At 38.1% G+C, this 18,056-nt stretch overlaps 1 protein-coding gene across 12 annotated transcripts in view; it reads right to left on the bottom strand.

Annotated features, from left to right (window-relative positions):
- Nucleotides 1-18,056, bottom strand: part of NPAS3 (neuronal PAS domain protein 3) — a gene marked incomplete at both ends in the record, with an annotated part of 849,875 nt that overhangs the window by 211,761 nt on the left and 620,058 nt on the right. The gene's annotated exons all lie outside the window — the stretch shown is intronic.

Genomic DNA, 18,056 nt, shown 5'->3' with positions numbered 1-18,056 from the left:
ATGCCTACGATAAGCCAGCCTTTGATGATTCTTTTAAAAAATGTAGGATAGATTTCTGGCCCCAGTGGTCAAACCCTGAGGTAGCAGAGAATGGCTCCTGTAGTATATCTGACTTGGAAAAGAGGCAAAGGAAGATTGAGTTCAGAACTTTCAAAATAGCAGAAAAAGCTGTGGGCAGTAATTTTCTAAAGAATGAAGTACAAAGTACATGCTGACCCAACAGGCTTTCTAAGGCCCAGAAGTGAATTTGAAACTCCATGTGGTATGTATAAAACTGGCACGAAGCTGGAGGAACTACACCAGTGATTAGAGAGGAATTTTGTATGGCCACAATGGGTTCTTATATGTGCCTTGGGAATTGGGGGAAGAATTTATTTGCCAATTTTCTTTGTCAGGCTTGTGCTTGCGCAGGCTTGGATTTTTAAGCTGTCCTAGGACTGCAGATCAGGATCTCTACAAATATTCTTGTCCAATATTGGTTTAATTTTCTCTATGTCTAAAAAGAATGAAGGCATTTGGGAGTGGGGTTCACTATGGCAGTATAAAGGGAATATATCTCATCATCTCAGTTCACCTGTCCTTTCCCAAGCAAGAGAATACAAGTCTTGTAATTGGTTGAGTATCTCTGACAAGCACGGAAGTGGATATGAGCCAAGAAACAGACTCCTAGTCAAGCACTCATGAACTCTGTGACTTGTAATTTATTTCCTACATTTGTTAAATGAGTAAAAAATTCCCATACCTGGCCTTACAAGATGTTCATCATCCCTTACCATCAGTGAAATGCAAATCAAAACCACAATAAGGTACCACCTCATACCAGTGAGAATAGCCCATATCAAAAAGACCAGAAACAAGTGCTGGGAAGGGTGTGGAGAAAAGGAAATCCTAATCTGACACTGTTGGTGGGAATGTAGACTGGTCAGTCCCTATACACAGCAGTGTGGAGGTTTCTCAAAAGACTTAAAATGGAACCGCCATAAAACCCAGCAATTCCACTCTTAGGTATCTACCCACCAAATGCAGAAACACTAATTCGCAAGAAACTTGCACTCCCATGTATATTGCAACACAATTTACAATACCAAAATATGCAAACAACCTAAGTGCCCAAAACAGATGAGTAGATCAAGAAGATGTGGTATGCAGGCACAATGGAATACTACTCAACAATCAAAAAGAATAAACTCATGCCATTTACAGCAACATGGATGGAGCTGGAAGGGCTTATCCTAAAAGATATAGGCGAAAAGGAGAAAGATAAATTCTGGATGGTGTCATTTATATGTTGAATGTAGAAAAACCAAATGAAGGGTCAGGGAAATATAAACCTTAAAATCAACCTTTGAAAATGGAACATAGCTTTCAGAGGGGCAAAGGAAGGGAGAAAGGTGAAAACGAGGGGTTGGTGGGGAGAGCACAATATACTATGGTGGAGGACTATGGGTACTTGATGGTGGGAGGGATCTGGTGGCCATCCCTGGTGGAGAGGGGAATCCTAGACTGTTGGAATAGTGGCAAGGATATAAAATAATGTATTTCAATAACAATAAAGACAATTTAAAAATTACTGTAACCATCCAAGAAAAGATACAGGCACATGTGCTGGAAATTCCTTATCCTTCTGTGGACAGAAAGGTCTATGATGATCAGTATGTGGCCACTAAGGAGTAAACAAATGTGAAATATACATACTATGTCTTACAAGCCTCAGGAAACAAAGCAAGAGATTTGGAAAGAATGAGTTTATATTTTTTATATTAGTAATCTGAAGAGATATGAGGAATTCCCAGTACAACTATTTATAATAGTAACAGGCATCAAAGGCACCCTGAAAAAAAAATATTAAGTGAGCCTCTGTTGTCACCAGGGAATAGCTTCTGTTTGGTTGTGCTGTAATTTTAGCTGACGAACACCATTTCTACCCTGTTACTTGGTGCCAGCTTAAAGGTGAATGTACAGACCCAAAGTTTCAGCAGCTACCATATCTTGACTAACATTGTAAAAGGTAAATCTTTTTTTTTTTAATTTTATTTTTATATTCCCCATACAATTGCAACCCCCCTTATTTTGACCCCAATCCCTCCTTTCCCCGCCCCCCACCCCCCATAATGTAAAAGGTAAATCTTGACCTCACGTCTTTGATTTTGCAAACTGAAGAGCTTGGGTTCAGCTGATACTTCTTCTTTAAGAGACATTAATCTGAAACATACTTCCCCCCACCCCATTTGGTCAGTCTTTCCCACATCTCTTACTAAAGGAATCCCTCAGAAGGGGCTGATCTAAGGCTTACTTCCTCTGCTGAAGTTCCTGAGTGTGTTTTCTGCCCTTTATTTGTATAAATACAATAATGTATGTGAGAGACACCAAGGAAGGGGAAAGCCTGTCACACAAATGCAGGGGATGCAAAATGATGCACCCCATTCTAGATTTGTAGTAGAAAAGGTTATTTTCAAGTGGCCCTTTCTGATCAGTATGTTAAAAAAAATAGAGGTGAAGAAAGGTGAACGTTTGAAACCTGGTCTAAGCTCCTGCAGGCAGGGATATTTCAATTTTTTGTTTTATTTATTGAGATCTCCCCCCTCCTTTACTTAATGTACACAGCCAAGTTATTTTGCACTGCCACCAAGCAGGAGCTTTTTAAATGATTCAGGGAAGTATAGCTTTCATTTAGGTTTGTGCCCTCCAGTCTGTTTATACTGGTCGATACACTTGTCTGAAAAATATAATGGATTAGCACATCATTCAACAAGCTAGTCAGAAGGCAAGCTCAAGGCGACAGACACCAAAAAGTAAATTACAGTCAGTAGTAGGGGTAGGCCATGCCTGGAGCTAGGAAACATCGTATCAGCACAAAACCTGTATTCTCCGAGAATGGTGGTGGAACTGAAAGGGATGAAAAATTCACACTCAAATATAATAAAACAATCAACTCTACAAATTCATATGGTACTATAAACTGTGTGGTTTATGACACCGAACGCAAAGGGAATCTGGCTCTCACCACCATCCCACACATTATAACCTCAGCTGGAAACAGACATGGATGGCATTTGTTTCATTTAATAGGCCCTCTTTTGCAAGGCGGCATATATCATGGCTTACTTTACACATTCCATTTAAATATTTGTAAAATGCCAGTTTGCCACAGGTTTGTACTGAGCAACCCAATGGTAGAGGCGAGTTGCAAGATGAAGAAGGGGGCTAAAAATAACATTTATTCTTTCTGAGCTTCCTCTCTCTCGCTCACTTTTCCTTATTTCCTTATTTCCAGTCTCCCTTTCTCAAGAAAGAAAGAAACAACAACATTGAGTTGCATTCTCAAGATCTTGAACTTGTATTTTCTATGTTACCTACTTGGACAGGACCCAAATTATCACTGTGGTTGATCTAAATCAAGTTTCATTTATTAAACTGATACTAAAGAGAACAATTAGAAACAGATTTAAAAAGACTAAGGACTTTCTAAATTTTCACCACAACATAAGCTCCAAACAGCAAAACACACAAATTACTTCCCTTACAAGAGCTTATTGAGGGACTGTAATGTTCTCAGACATGGGAGCACCAGAAGAACATCCTTTTTCACTAATTGTGTACTATTTGTACAGAGAGGCAGATAAGCAGAAAAGGGTGTGGGAGATGCAGTAATCAGACAGAACATTAAGGACAACTGGGAAATCTACAAATTCAAAGAGTCTTGCAAAATTACCCACCATGAGGGGTGCATTTATGTACTTAAAGCAGAAAAGGAAGCAAAGACAGGATTTCAAAGTTAAAAATATAGGAAAAAATTTTCTCTCCTGTTTTCCTTTCTATGCTAATTATCAGCTGTTGATCAGTACAGAAATGCAGGTAATGCCTGAATCTTGGATTGTGACACTCCTAGCAGACCGTCAATCTTTAATGCTCCAAGGGGCACAGGGAACAAACTACATTCTGGCGCCTTACAAGCTGTATTAAATGGTGCTAACTAATTGCATGAGGTGTCGGCACTCAATTGAATCTATCATTCCCTTTAGAATGTTCTAGCACTTTAAAACACAGGCAGTAACTCCCTCAGGTTTGGTAGAAAAGAGAATTAATCTGATTTTAGCCCATAACTGACCTTTCTTGCTTTGCCCTTTTCTTATGTTTCACTGGTACTTCATATCACCTTGTGTGCATGCACAAGGCTGATCACAATCCTAGCAGAAGAAACTTCATAGTCTTCTGGTCTCATCTTTACCAGGTGAGAGGTACCATGAAATCCTTCAAAATTGGTCTCTCTCCTTCCCACTCCCACATCCGAGCTCCAGTCTCCAACTTCTCTCCAGTGGAAGAACAGGAGATGCCCTACTCACCTCCCAGGTTCACAGCCTTCACACCGCTAAGCTTATCCTTTTGGGAACTAGGTCCAAAGTTTCCAATATCCAAATATATTTGAATCTTTAGTGACATGTCCAACTTCTCCAATAAATTTAAAGACATGTAAAATGAGATCAATCCATCAAACTTCCATCTCCCTTAAACCACTTCTTTGCCCTGAAACTACCTGGAAGAGAGGTCAACATCCACTGCAAATGTTTATATCGCTTACACAATAATGCGCTGCATTTGGGCTTCAGCCTTCACCAGCACCACTGATAATACTCAAATTATAGGCAATCTTCAATCTGGGGGATGCTATGGCTTTTTTCAGTCTTCATAGAACTATAACATTGTGACACTTGATCACATCCTTTCTGAAAAATCCCTTTTTCTTTGCTCTTCTTAATGATAATCGTCACGGTTATTGTTGAGGTTGGTCTTCAGGTTTCTTTCTGATTTGTTGTGCATCATTTTATCTGCTCTGGTCTCCTCCTCTGCCTGTCAGTACACTGGGGTCTTCTCAGGGTTGTCTTCTCAGTAATTCTTCTCTCTCCTTCTTGAACCACAAATTACCCTTGGTAATCTCATCTTATTCCAGGTATAATCCATATGCCAGCCATTTCCCAACCCGTGACGTTGAACGCAACCTCTTTCTAAAGCTTGGAAGTCAGTTTATTCAACAAATGCCTCATATGTTTCTCAAATACCACATGTTTAAGTCAGAAGTAAAGTGTTTTAAATGCATTTCCTCCCTGCTTCCCACCACATTTGATTGGTCACCAAAGCATTGATCTTATTTGAAAAAGACCTCTCAACCCATCCCTCTTCTCCTGATTTCTACCAGTGTACCTTAATTTCACTCTTTTTTCTCTTTTCTTGGACTATTTACCACTCATTTAATCAGATGACTCCCTCTATCTTCTAATATTTTTTTTTGCCAGAATATTTTTTTTCCCTGGGAACACAGATGTAATACTTCTCCCTTTAAAAGAATTCATGGCTCTCCAGGGTCTAAAGAATAAAGTCCAATTTCCTTTGCTTCCTCCGACACGCTTTCCAGTTTGGCTTAGATCTAACTTTCCAGACTCATCTCTTGCCATAAGAAATGACTTTGCAAATATACCTCCCTTTGCCTGGAATACCACCTCTCCCTTTCCATGTGGAAAAAGGTCCTTCAAGAACTGACCTAAGTGTCATTTCTGCAGTAAGTCCTTGGCAAACTTCTCTAGGCAGAGTTAGTCACTCACATTCTCTGATTTCATGGTTCATAATGCATCTCTAATGTAACATGTGACATTCATTAACCATTAAAATATTTGTGATCTACTATGTGTAAGTCACTGCAACTGGGTTGCCATGTCGATGGTAACCTGAAGACACTGGGCTCCTGAGAACATGAAGCAAGGCTGCGTTATTAATAGCCTCCATTTTTGAACAGTTTTTTGTAAATGTGGGTTGCTTCATGTTGGCTGAATGTCGGGCATGCACAAACGCCTACTAAATATGTGGAGAATATCATGGAAATCCTGGGATTGGATCCTTATTTTGATTACTAGGATCTGCTATTGAATCTGGGAATAGTTCTGGTAATGTTGAACATCAGAATTTTCAGACATATCCATGTAATTTTACTCATGTTTTTGAAAGTTCATTTACATACGTTGGCATTGTGAGAATAATTATTTTATGGTTCTGAGCAGGGTGCTTATTTGCATTAAGTCTCACCTCTTAACCTATAAATACTGAATAATTCTACTTATTAATTTTCTAAAATTTTCTTGACACAGCTAGCAATAACAATTAACTATAACTTCAGAGTCAAGTGGAACAGATTTAAATGTTCTTTCTGCCACTTTCTGATTGTAAGACTTTTGGTAAACTGTTTAATCTTTTTAAGCCTCAGTTTTCTCATCTGTAAAATGGATTAGTAATTATACCTAATGTGGGATTATAAACTTCAAAGGTAGTAAAGTGCTAGAACAAGGCCTGGTACATAATAAGGGCTTAATAAATGTTAGTTTGCAATTATCATTTATCATGAGGCTGTAAATGTGAACAGAAAAGGTGTAGAGGCATCTGGAACATACAAGACAATCATACAGATAATAATACCTCAGGATTCTTTAAAATTTCATACATTTTCAGTATTTTTCTCCCTTTTGATCCTAAAATGCCCCATGAAGTTTGGGAAATATAATAAACATGAATTGACTATGTTCAAATGTCTGGTGTTGATAAAATCAGTATTTATTTTCAAAAACAGAATGCCCTTGTTAAGAAGAAAGTCAGTCTGTCCTTTGCTTTAGCTCAGAATGAAAGGGTAACGACGAGGTATCCAGAAGAACTATAGTTATTGACATCGCTGACCTATAAACATATCCCTTTCAGCATGATATACAGCACTTCAGTACCCTTGTTTTTATATAATTGCTATTACCAAAGCCTTTCAATTTCAAGTGCTCAAACGAGAGCAATTCATATTTCAGATAATCTGCCAACGAGGAAAACTAATTTCAAAATATTTGATCATAAAAGTTGTCCTCAGCTTCCAGAGAGATAATTTAGTCAAATAATATCAGATAATCTGAAAGCAGTCTTAGCAGGAAATTGCTAGGGACTCCATCTAACCAGCCTCCATTTGCACTTATATAAATGTACTGAAAGTGTAGGAGACTTTGACAGCCTGCCATATGTGATTTCATTCCATAGCCTACCTACTTTACCATCAAAAGTTATATCCTTTGAAGCATTGCCAGAATTACTTTACCCCAGTAGATATGCTAGATGTGCCCTTTAAAAGCCATATCATTTCTTTTCTACTCTGACTAGTTCGGGGTAGCATCTGCTCAACTAAATTCCTTTGAAGGTTAAAAATAAAATAGCCTACTTCTCCCAGGCACCCCTCCCCCACCCTCCCCTTGTGCTTACAATAAAAAGTCCAGTGTTGAATGAATTTCAGAGAGCACACATTTTAAAGAAGCAGCAGCCCGAGAAATCGCCCCCTTTATTTCACGCTGAAGAAAAATTAAGATCTAGGCTTCTTGAAGGTCACTCGCCTGATTGGTAGCAGAGGCAAGACCAGAACCAGCTCTCCTGGCAAGACCAGGATCCCAGACCAGAACCATATCTCCTGGATCCCAAACCAGAGTGTTTTCCCCTGCTTCCCTAGACTGAAAGTCTAACAGACAAAATAATCAAGCCAGAAACAGACAATAGAAAACACCAACGGAGTATCTTAATTTTATAACCAGAAAATGAATGTTTGGATTTCATCTCCAGGAAAACATTTGCTTTTTAGAAATAGTCCTACTTGGCACCCTCTCTTTTCAGTGCTGCTGACAGTTTCAGTCAGTTATTACACTGTTGTGACTTGGAAGCTGATGCCCCTAAACAGATCAAAATTAGTAACATCGTGATTCAGGATTGTCTATTTTCCCCTCAGCTTGCTAATCTAGGCTTCTTTTATAATTATTTTAAAAGGCACTATCTGATTTCCTGAGCACCGCCCCAGGTGTTCTCGGTGATAATGAATGGATAAACATATCATCCAGTGTCATGAAGCAGTTGTGACAATTTAGAAATATCTTCAGTTCAACTCTTCTAATTTCAATGTATGTTACACCCAAGGTTGCAGGCCTGTGTTTTTACTAAAGAGCTGAATGAGACCCAGTAATTGCATGATTTACTTGTCTGCTCAAGTGAAAAGGGTTTGAAATGTAGTGAAATGGCATGGTCCTTTCTTGGTCTTTGCAAACCTTTCATTGTCAATTTTAATTAATGAACTGGAAAAAGATATGTTTTTTTTCTTTTTCTAATTTCAGGGAATTGGTTCCCACAGTCTCACCACCTCTGGTTTTGCTTCTTTTGTCCTTAAGGATTTGCAAGCTTTTGTAATTTAGATAAATATGTAGATGGGTCAGCACAAGCATGCCAAACCTCAGCTGCATGGCAGTGTAAAGTGATCTTGGACAACGAAAGTGAACAGTTTGACCATAATTCCCACATCCCAATGAGCAGGTTGCCAACAGCATTCCCTTTACACTTGGTGATCCAGGCCCAGGAGATCTCCATGATTTACTAGTAGTGGTGAGCCCTGCTCGCTGTTAAAAAGTTGTCTGCCATAGGTCACAAAGTCATTACTGCTAGATCTTAAAACACAATTCCTTAGAACACTGTATGTTTGTGCCTCGCTCCTTTTTTCTTCACCCCTCCCATTTGATATTGTCAAGTAGATAAAGATGCTCTGCATAGATGTTTGAAAACAAGAAAGGAAGAAAGAAACTTGCCACTTACAGGAACACTTTGTAACACAAATGATCCTTATTTAGTCATTTTGCAATTTTGTTAGCCTCAACATTTCTTAAAACAAAGCAAGTCTGTACATTTCATGGGAAAGAACCAGATCCTGGCTCATGCTACCTTTTCTGTTTTCTGGAAACATTTCTCAGTCTCTTTCATACATAAATAAGCACGTTTAGTGTGAATGCTTTTTAAGCTCCTAGAAGTATCAAATTTATGAATTAGGGACTTTGATTAAGCAAATCTAAGCATCTCAGAAAGTCCAGTAGGAACAAACACCTAAAAGTCAAGACAGACTATAGAGTTAAAAATGGAGGAAGGGCCCAAACAGACTAAAGTGGGGGCTATGGGTGCTTAGGTAGTGGGCATGCTGTATTAATACATATTTCCCTAATCATATACAATCACACACTATTTCCCTAATCATATACAATGAGGCAAATCAAGCAAGGTTACCTCAAAAAAGAAAAGTTAGAGAAAAAAGATAAATTAAAACTTAATGAAAAAAAAAAAAAAACAAACAACCCACAGGTGTAACAAAAAACAGACAGACTATGGAGTGATAATAAAACTCAGAGATTCACAGGTTTGTGAAACGATCCCTGTCTGTAAGCTCTTTAAAGCTTTAGCTCTTTCCTAATCAAGAGACAATTTTCTATTGTTCCCTCAGCAAAACAGGACTGAAAGAGATTGCCTGTGGGTCTTTCTACAACAGTGCTCCTGTTGGGGAGAGACCCTGAAAGGGAGTAGGCTGTTTGATACAAAATTTGTTTTTCAAAACCTAGAAGAAAAGCCAAATGGGATCTATGATTCTTTACCTAACTAGTGTTATGTTACCGCCATATTTCTGCCATCTACCAACCCCCACATGGTACACAGCTTTCATCACCTCTGCCATCGGCCTCATCTTGCCCTACAAGATATGATCACAAAACTTCTTTTTTCCCGCTCCAGGAAAACTTTCTGCACACATTCTCTTGCTCTTAAAAAGTTGGCACAGTTATTGAAAAGTAATAGATTTAATCTGCCAGCACATTAAAAATTAAGAGCATCAGAGGAAGTTTTTGTCTTATTAGTGTATGTGGTAAATCTGCAGGTATAGGAGGTTGAAAGGGAGAGGACAGAGCGGAAGAAGAACCTGATTTGCTGTTTCAGTGAATCGTTTTTGAAATTATTTATATCAGTATAGACAAAAGCAGCAGACACAAAGCCAAATCATAAAGAGGACAATTTTATACATTTGTGTACATATAGAGATGTGTGAGCGGACAAATATATTTGACAGATATATTTAACAATTAAACATCAAAAGATTCTCTGAGTCATAAGAATAATTGCTAGAAGCCACTTTAAAAATGGTTATTTAGGAAAAAGAGATTGTATCTTTGGATGGTCATCCAAAGGGGGCAGAGGGAATAAGGAGGATAAAAAGCCACAGGGCATTTGTTGTCTAAAACCTTCATCGATTTGCAGGTTATCAGTCTCGTTCTAAAACTTATGCAAAAACCTAAAGTCAATTTCCTTATTATATTCCAACAGAAATTATCACTGAAATTGTTGCCATGTTACTCCTGTCATGAGAACCATGTCTTCTTATGTAAAAGCTAAAACCCAATATAGATTGAATGTGTGTGTGTAGAAATGAAATTTGGATTTCACATGAATTTAACGATTTTATGACCTCCTTCCCAGGAGGTCAAGTTATTTCTTATTCTTCATATGAGCAGTTTGCATTCCCTCATCACTCTCATAGGGTCCAGGCTAACTGAGGAAGGAGAGTTGGCTTAGGTGTCGAGGTATTATTTTGCATATATTGCCTCTATAAGTACCATGTTATAGAAATTATCTTTACTTTCCAACTTTGCATAATAAAATAAGCCATTAAATTAATACCATATAGAAAATACTGCTTGTCAGGCAAAGAAATGTACATTGCTTTCCAGAAAACCGGGGACATTACATTGCCAATGCCTGCATGAATAATACATGGGTTAATTCAGAAAAACACCGTTTCATTATTTAAAAATGAATAAATTACAGACTTGGAATGATGACTAAATTTTCTTCCCCATCTTACTTTTGCTCGGTGATCTACTTTAAAACTAAATATGAAACGATCATTCTAGCCACACAAATAAAACAGGTTAGCTCCTCATAAATTATTTTTTCCTGCCTTTAGATTTCCCGATGCTATAAAATGAAGATATTCCATTTTCATTTTTTATCATATTAGCTCCAGAAATTAAGAAGCAATATAAAAGTACTTCAAATTATACACTTGAAAATGGCGAACCTTTTATTGTCTCGTGATTCTGTGATACAACCTAACTAGAAAAGGCCCCCTCCCCTCTTTGTATACAGACTTTGTATTTTAGCTTCAGTAGTGCTTGGTAAAATAAGTTCAAAGGAATAAATGAGAAGAATATAATTCTCATGTATGATGACACAAATTTCTTTTGTTTTCTTTAAGAGATTTTGCTTTACTCTGAAGGCCTGTTAAAAATCAGTCCCATTTGGGGATGAATGAAAGCGTGAAGAGAGAAAGCAATGCACCAGTAATAAGAAATTAATTTGGAGTTAAAATAAGTAAAATACCCCCATGCAGTGCGCTCAGGCTGGGCATAAAGTGACAGCGAGCAGATTATTCTACCGATTTCTAATGCTGGAAATTCGGATGGCATTTACTAGCATAACCTTTCAACTCTGAGCACATCAATAGAGGCCGACAGTGGCTTGAAATATGATTCCTTGCAGATAGCATATCCTCATTCATCTGACTGTGCTGCTCTGTGCTCCATTGCACAAACAGCGTCTCACCCACTTCTGAGAGGACACTAATAAAAAAGGCATCAATTTTCAGCTCTAGTACTACTGTGATCTCTTTATATGTTCGACATCCAACATTAAATTAAAATGCTGTTATAAATCCTACTTTCTGAATCTGGAATGAGTGTTGGGTTTTTGTCGCATGAGACTGCAGCAAATCTTGTCAAAAGCAAGGAAGCACGTCTTGTTCACTCAGAATTAATGTTGTGGATGAAAGAAGGAGGTAAAAGGGGTTGAATATGGTGAACCGAGGGTGTCAAAGCCAGTGAGGACCGTAGCTTCAGGGTGCCAAACCAGGCAGGGTATTTGCTGCTTTCAAGAAGTGGCTAATCAAGACTTGTAATTATCAACGACAAGCTGTGTGGCAGGAAGATTGCTGATAAATAGACAGGCACACACACACATCCATATATATCAACAGAAAAAAATTTAAGCATAAAGAAAGTCAATTATTCTTCTCCAGCAGAAAAAAAATATATATGTTCTAAACACCAGAGGTCCCAAGGAAGCCTTAAGATCTGCCTCAGATCTCTGCAACCGAGGCTGCACAGGCTGGTGTGCTAGCTGGGCCTCATGTCAGAATTACATAATATGAAAGTTACAAGAGAAATACCTAGAATCACTGGATGGGGAGGGAACAAAATGGCTAGAAATGACAGTGTGTGAATTAAAACACTTTCTGAAGCTTTTTGGGTTTAAAGATTATAGGGGAGGGAAGAAAGACTTGCAAGTACAAGGAAAAAAGAAGCTGGTTAGCTTTTTCATTTTGCTAAAGATGGGAAAGCACTATAGGAGAGCATCAGAGGATTTTTACTCTTTTTGATGAAAAGATCCCTGCTAATACAGGTTATCACCCAGAACTAGGCGAACTAAAATGTAATAAGGGCTTCAAGCACGATACAGAGCACAGAGCTGTATTCTTCTGCCTGGCTCATTCATAATTATGGATGAAATAAAGAGGCGTGTTTGTCTATTTGGGAGGGTGGGGTGGAAGGAACAGGGGGACGAGAGAGCAGTTCAATATCTGGATCGAACAGAGGAACTTTTTCCCCCAAGGATCCTGCCGGGAGGAACCTTGACATGCACAAAGTCAGAACGTAGACAAAGTTGCCCTGGTGAGAACGATAAGGTCACCCGTGGGATTGCTGAGATTATCTCTGTCAAGCACTCGGACAGCATGCAGTCAAATGATGCATCATGCAGTCATTTTCGGGGGGGAAAAATCAATTTCTTCACCAGGTCGCTATTTGCTTTTCAAAGTGCCCTTGTAGGCCTTCACCACCAAGCATTTATCAATTTAAATGTTGTAAATTGATAATGTGCCACTGTGCCTTGTACTGTTTCTGAATTATTTTGATACTTATATTTTCTCAATAGTCTCTAAACTCTCAGAGCTTCCACATTCAAAAGGGCATTTTTCTTTGTTATAACAAGAAGTGATGAACTTTTTATGATTAGTATGGGAGAAAAATGCAGACTTGCTGGGGAAATTAAAATACACAGTCTGCAAAAAATTAGACATATTTTTCTATTTTTTTTTAAAAATAAGGCATGTCTACTTAAAAGACTTTAAAAAGGGGGGGCAAGAAGGAATATTTGTAGGACTGTATATTTATTTATTGAAGGAATCACAGTTATTCTAGCATTGCATAAATTCAAACACCAAGCAAAAAAAATGCTACCACTTGGCTCCATTATTATTAGCTCTCTCCCTGATGAAATAATACTTTTTTATCTTTCTATTCCAGTTATCTAGGATGTGATGATGCCATACAAGAGTAAAAATTTGTAAGGAAAGCTAATGTCTTCTTTTTTTTCAGCTCACCAAAGAAATAAATATATCTATCTTTTACAATCATGGAAGTGAGAGTATTAACCACACACTAACCTCAACTTGATTTGCATTGAAAAACACAGAATGGAAGAGTTGAGGCTTGCACTTTGGAAAAGCAAAAGAAAGACATGGCAGTTGCAAAGCATCTTTAACCTCCAGTGATTTATTGGCCCTCAGCCAAGTTATCAGGGGAATCTAATTCTTCTTTATTATTCAAATAAACCACATTTGGCACCATGGTTCCCTTTCAGAATAGCTTCACAAATAGACTGAGCTCTGTCATTTATTTGACCTTGTACTTGTGTGCTGTAGCTGTAATTTTATTTGCCATTCTATATAACAAATGCAGAGAAATCTAAAATATGGAGATGAACAACAGGATGGGGAAAGGAGTTTATGGTAAATATATCCGCATGGCTTAAACAAAAAAAGACCTAACTTGAAACAAACATTTACCCTTTTCACCTTCACCTGTATTAGCTTTTCTATCTGCAGCTACCTTGCCCCTTTCAGCAGGCTGTCTTGAAAAAAGCAAATTTGTAACCTTGTCCGCAGCTACCTTCTCGCTGCTTTACAACAGCAAGGAAGTATCTTCTACCAGGAAGAGGATTCAGTAAGAAGCAGGGATGTGACTCATTATGAGCAAACAGGGCACTGGAGGCAGTAGGGGCTGATTAGAACCATCCCAAGAGAGGGCTTACCTGGCTATAGGGTATTTTTTAATAATATCACAAAGTAAAAATCTGTTAATTTCCTGGTTTGATACAGATCCCATTTTATTTTAGATGGGACACTATATTAACTTGAGAACATTTTGCTGACATACGTATTCATTAGACTCATCATCTCTCATGTCACTTTCCAGGGGAAATGTTTTGGCAAGATGAGTCCATTTTTATCTTCTGGTTAATTGAGAACTGTGTCCTCTGCCTCTGACAACTATAAAGCTGATTTTCTAATTAGTATTTAAAAGAAAATGCAGGATTTGTGTACAGATGAAGGAAAGATGATTTAAAAGCACATAAACCATCAAACTAGTCAGTGCCTAAATGCCAGAACATTACTCAAAATATCTCGGACACACCAACATCTTATGGAGGAAAGGGTGTTCTGCCTGCTTATAAGATCTGCAATGTGCATGTTCATGTTTGTTTTGTGGGTCATTACCTTTGATCTAAATGAGGATGCCAATGGAAGAAAATCAGTGTATCATATCTACACATTAACCCCCACAGAAATTTTATGTGAGATTTATTTTTATATTTTATTGCCAGAAAACTTGTTAAGAAGTGATGTTTCCTTATTTTTGATGGTTGGTTCTATTTCCCTTTTTGCTTTGCTTACTAGGAAACTTTTAACTTGATTTGAAATTTTGTTACCATTTCCTATAAGCCCACACTGTGTTTTCCTACTATGTGATAATCTACCTCCTTTTATCTCTTCTCTTCCTTACACTATTGTTCTATTTTTCCTTTTTTTTTTTTTCAGTATATGTTTATATAAGCTCTTTTCTTTGTGGAAAGAGAGTATAAGCTAATATAAGCTAACAAATAAACATTTATCTAAGCTTTAAATCCCACATCAAACTGGAAATGTTTTTTATTTGTCATAAAAAGTCTCTTCGGATTCTCTGGTGATTAAGCCCTTTACACACTGGAAGTGATTTCATAAAAGTTGGCTTCATATCATTGCTAGATTTTCAGTGTTAGGAAATCTACTCTGCTTGCTTGCTTCATTTTCACTTCTGCCCATTCCATTGTATCTACAGAGCAGAGCTGCCATTAGCACCTCTGAACACTATCCCCAGTCATAAAAGTCATTTAATCTCCATGCAAACCAAACTCAATCTCATTATTTGGGGATCTTCCTTTAAGATAATGCCACATGGTGAATAACTGGGAATCATTTTGAACCAGGGAAGCAAGTCAACATTGCATATTTGCACAACCTAAAACCATATCCTATATGTTAAATTAAATATATATCTCTGGTGAAGTCCAAGGGACAACTGAGGAGGTGCAGACATCTTTATACTTCACTTCATTCCCATCATGATGACAATACGAAAATATTTTAAAGAGAATAACTGGCATGCACACTGCCTGGGCAGCAAGAACTATTACACTCAAAGGAATGTAAAAGGAAAAGCTATTCTGGCTGTCGCTATATTCGTGCTTCTCGACAGAGCTCAGCAGAAGTTTCTCTACTTAGTTTTCTCATGAGCCAAAAAAGAATCTCAATTCTTTCCTGAACATAAGCCGTTTTAAAACCACCATATTTATTTACATGTTGAAAGAAAATAAAACCGAGGAAGGAATATCTTGAGAGTTACAAATGCAGACACAGCTATGCTCTAACAAACTGACGTGCTCACAATATTCCTCAACCATTTCACTGGATCAAAGCCTTTGATGATACAGTTATACATGCTGTCTTAATTAAGGAAAGTATTTAAAAATGAAAGGTGGGCCCATAACTTTACAAACTCTTCATCATTGTCTAAAATTTCATTTTACATTGTATGCAACCCATGAGCACTTTATAGTCCCACAACTGAAAAATGCCACTGAAGAAATTTGGGAAGGGTTATGTCTCAGGCATCTCCATTACCCTATCAGAAATTAGAACCTTAACTGGGTTGGAAATCCTCTCCAAAAGCTTTAGCACAGATTTCCCCTCCTCATTCTACAGATATTTAAAAATACATATGCTCTTATCATATTACTATTATGTTTTAAAGATTTATGTATTTATTTCATAGAAGACCTGTGGTGTAGGCCAGAGATATGGGGGTGGGGGTAAGAGGATTCACCAGAGACAGAGTGTGGGAGCAGAACAGGTGGATCTACTGAAATATACTGCTGAGGGGAGCAGCAGGCGAGACTGGAGAGGTCTGCTGTACCATATGTGGGTTAGCCTCCTGGTGAGGATTGAACTCAGGCCATCGCGGCGAACGTGCTGAGACTTAACCCCTAGGCCACCAGGGAGGTCCTTATCATATTATTTTAATGTGAACGCAGAACTATTCTTAAATGTTTTTTTTGAACACTGGATACATAAATTGGCATATGCGAAATCACTTTCTGGAGATTGACTCCTCATTTCAGTCGCATAATGTCTCCAAATGAAGACCTCTGTCATGTACCATGTAGCCTTTACCTGTAGAGTTGATTGTTTCTGGCAACATTGAACACACCCGCCACAGAAGGCAATACACACTGCGGCCAGCACCTGGCCCTGGGTTAAGTCAAGATGCTAACTATTGATACGCATTTTAAAACCCATCATGTGCTAAAGCAGAAGAAGACTGCACACAAGTTCCCAGTTACTGCACCATGTCTACCCAGCTGTTTTATTCTGCAGAAATCTCAGTTATTTGCCTCAGATTTTAGGAAAAGACTGACTTACTGTTACAGTAGAGAAGCAGTGAAATAAACTGCTTTTAAGGAGAAACCAGCACAGGGTTAAAGCCAAATTTTTCTTGAACAGATGATATTTCAGATGGCCACACTATTCCAGATGCATCAATTTCCTTGAAAATCCAATCCATATATGTGCATATGCTGTGCTGGCAGGAGGACTGACTGAAATGGCCAAAACCCAAGAGCTAATATTCTTTTGGCCAGAATAATGCAATTATTATTTTCCTAGCTATCAGTCTAAGCATACAGAGCCATCTGTTATGCAAAGCAAACATACACATCTCAATTACAGAAAATGCAGTTGCCTTGACAGAATTTGGATTACACCACTAACCAGGGCTGTAAAATGTGTTTTGAGCTAGTATATAATGGATGCTTTTCAGGAGTTCCCTAATTAGCATTTACCTGCTTAAACTAATTATTCATCCTTCTTCTTCACTGGCTTATTAAACTTTGTTGGATACCCTGCATAATACAGATGAATATGGGCATTTGAGAACAACAAACAGTGGTGCTTCCAGTTCCATACACTGTTAACATGGTGGCAGAGCAATTTTAAAATTGGAGATTTTCGATACCAACTTCCAAACAGATTAAGACAAGGTTTAAAGTCTATTAAAGGAAATTACAAAACCAGAGATTTCAATGAGATGCAAGAATACCAATACTGAGTTAACAATAGCTCAGTTTCTCTCATTTGGTGTGCTAAATACAATAGAATCACTCTATCTACTATAGCCGATAACTCTTTCTTGAAGAACATGCAAGCTAACAGACCTTGTTTGGATTCTCAACAGTAAACAATAAAATTTGGCAGTGTTTTTCCTCCTCCCTCAATCCTCCTCAAAAGCCAACTCTCTCTATTATTTCCCAATGTCTTTCTTGATTTAGTTATTACCCAGCAAACTCACTAACAGCCAATAAGTTCCAGCCGCACTGGATGTCTCTTTAAAGCAGTGCCAACTTTCAGAAGCAGTGAGTCTGGGGTGGGTCCTGCTTAAGAGGAGAGAGAAAAATCTTATCTCCATCTTTAGCTCCAAGGGGCAACTGAATGAGATGTAGATTATCCAACTTGGCAGACCATCACACATTCAAAATCCCTCCCACCAAGGCTATGTTTTCCCCTACCAAAATACCATATGAAAAGGGTCAAACTCTGCCAACCACCTATATGGGCACAAATATTCAGAGGCACACTGTTTTTATGGAGAAAACATCTGGATAACTGGTTGAATTGCAAACTTTTCAAGATACTCTGGCATTCTATAGATGCAGCCTGTGTCCTAGACGCCAATGGAAGTGAAATTTGTGTGTTCCAAGGGAAT

This window comes from Talpa europaea (genome assembly GCF_964194135.1).
Source record: "Talpa europaea genome assembly, chromosome: 8".
Lineage (NCBI taxonomy): Eukaryota > Metazoa > Chordata > Mammalia > Eulipotyphla > Talpidae > Talpa > Talpa europaea.
This window is presented reverse-complemented; position numbering and strand designations above follow the sequence as displayed.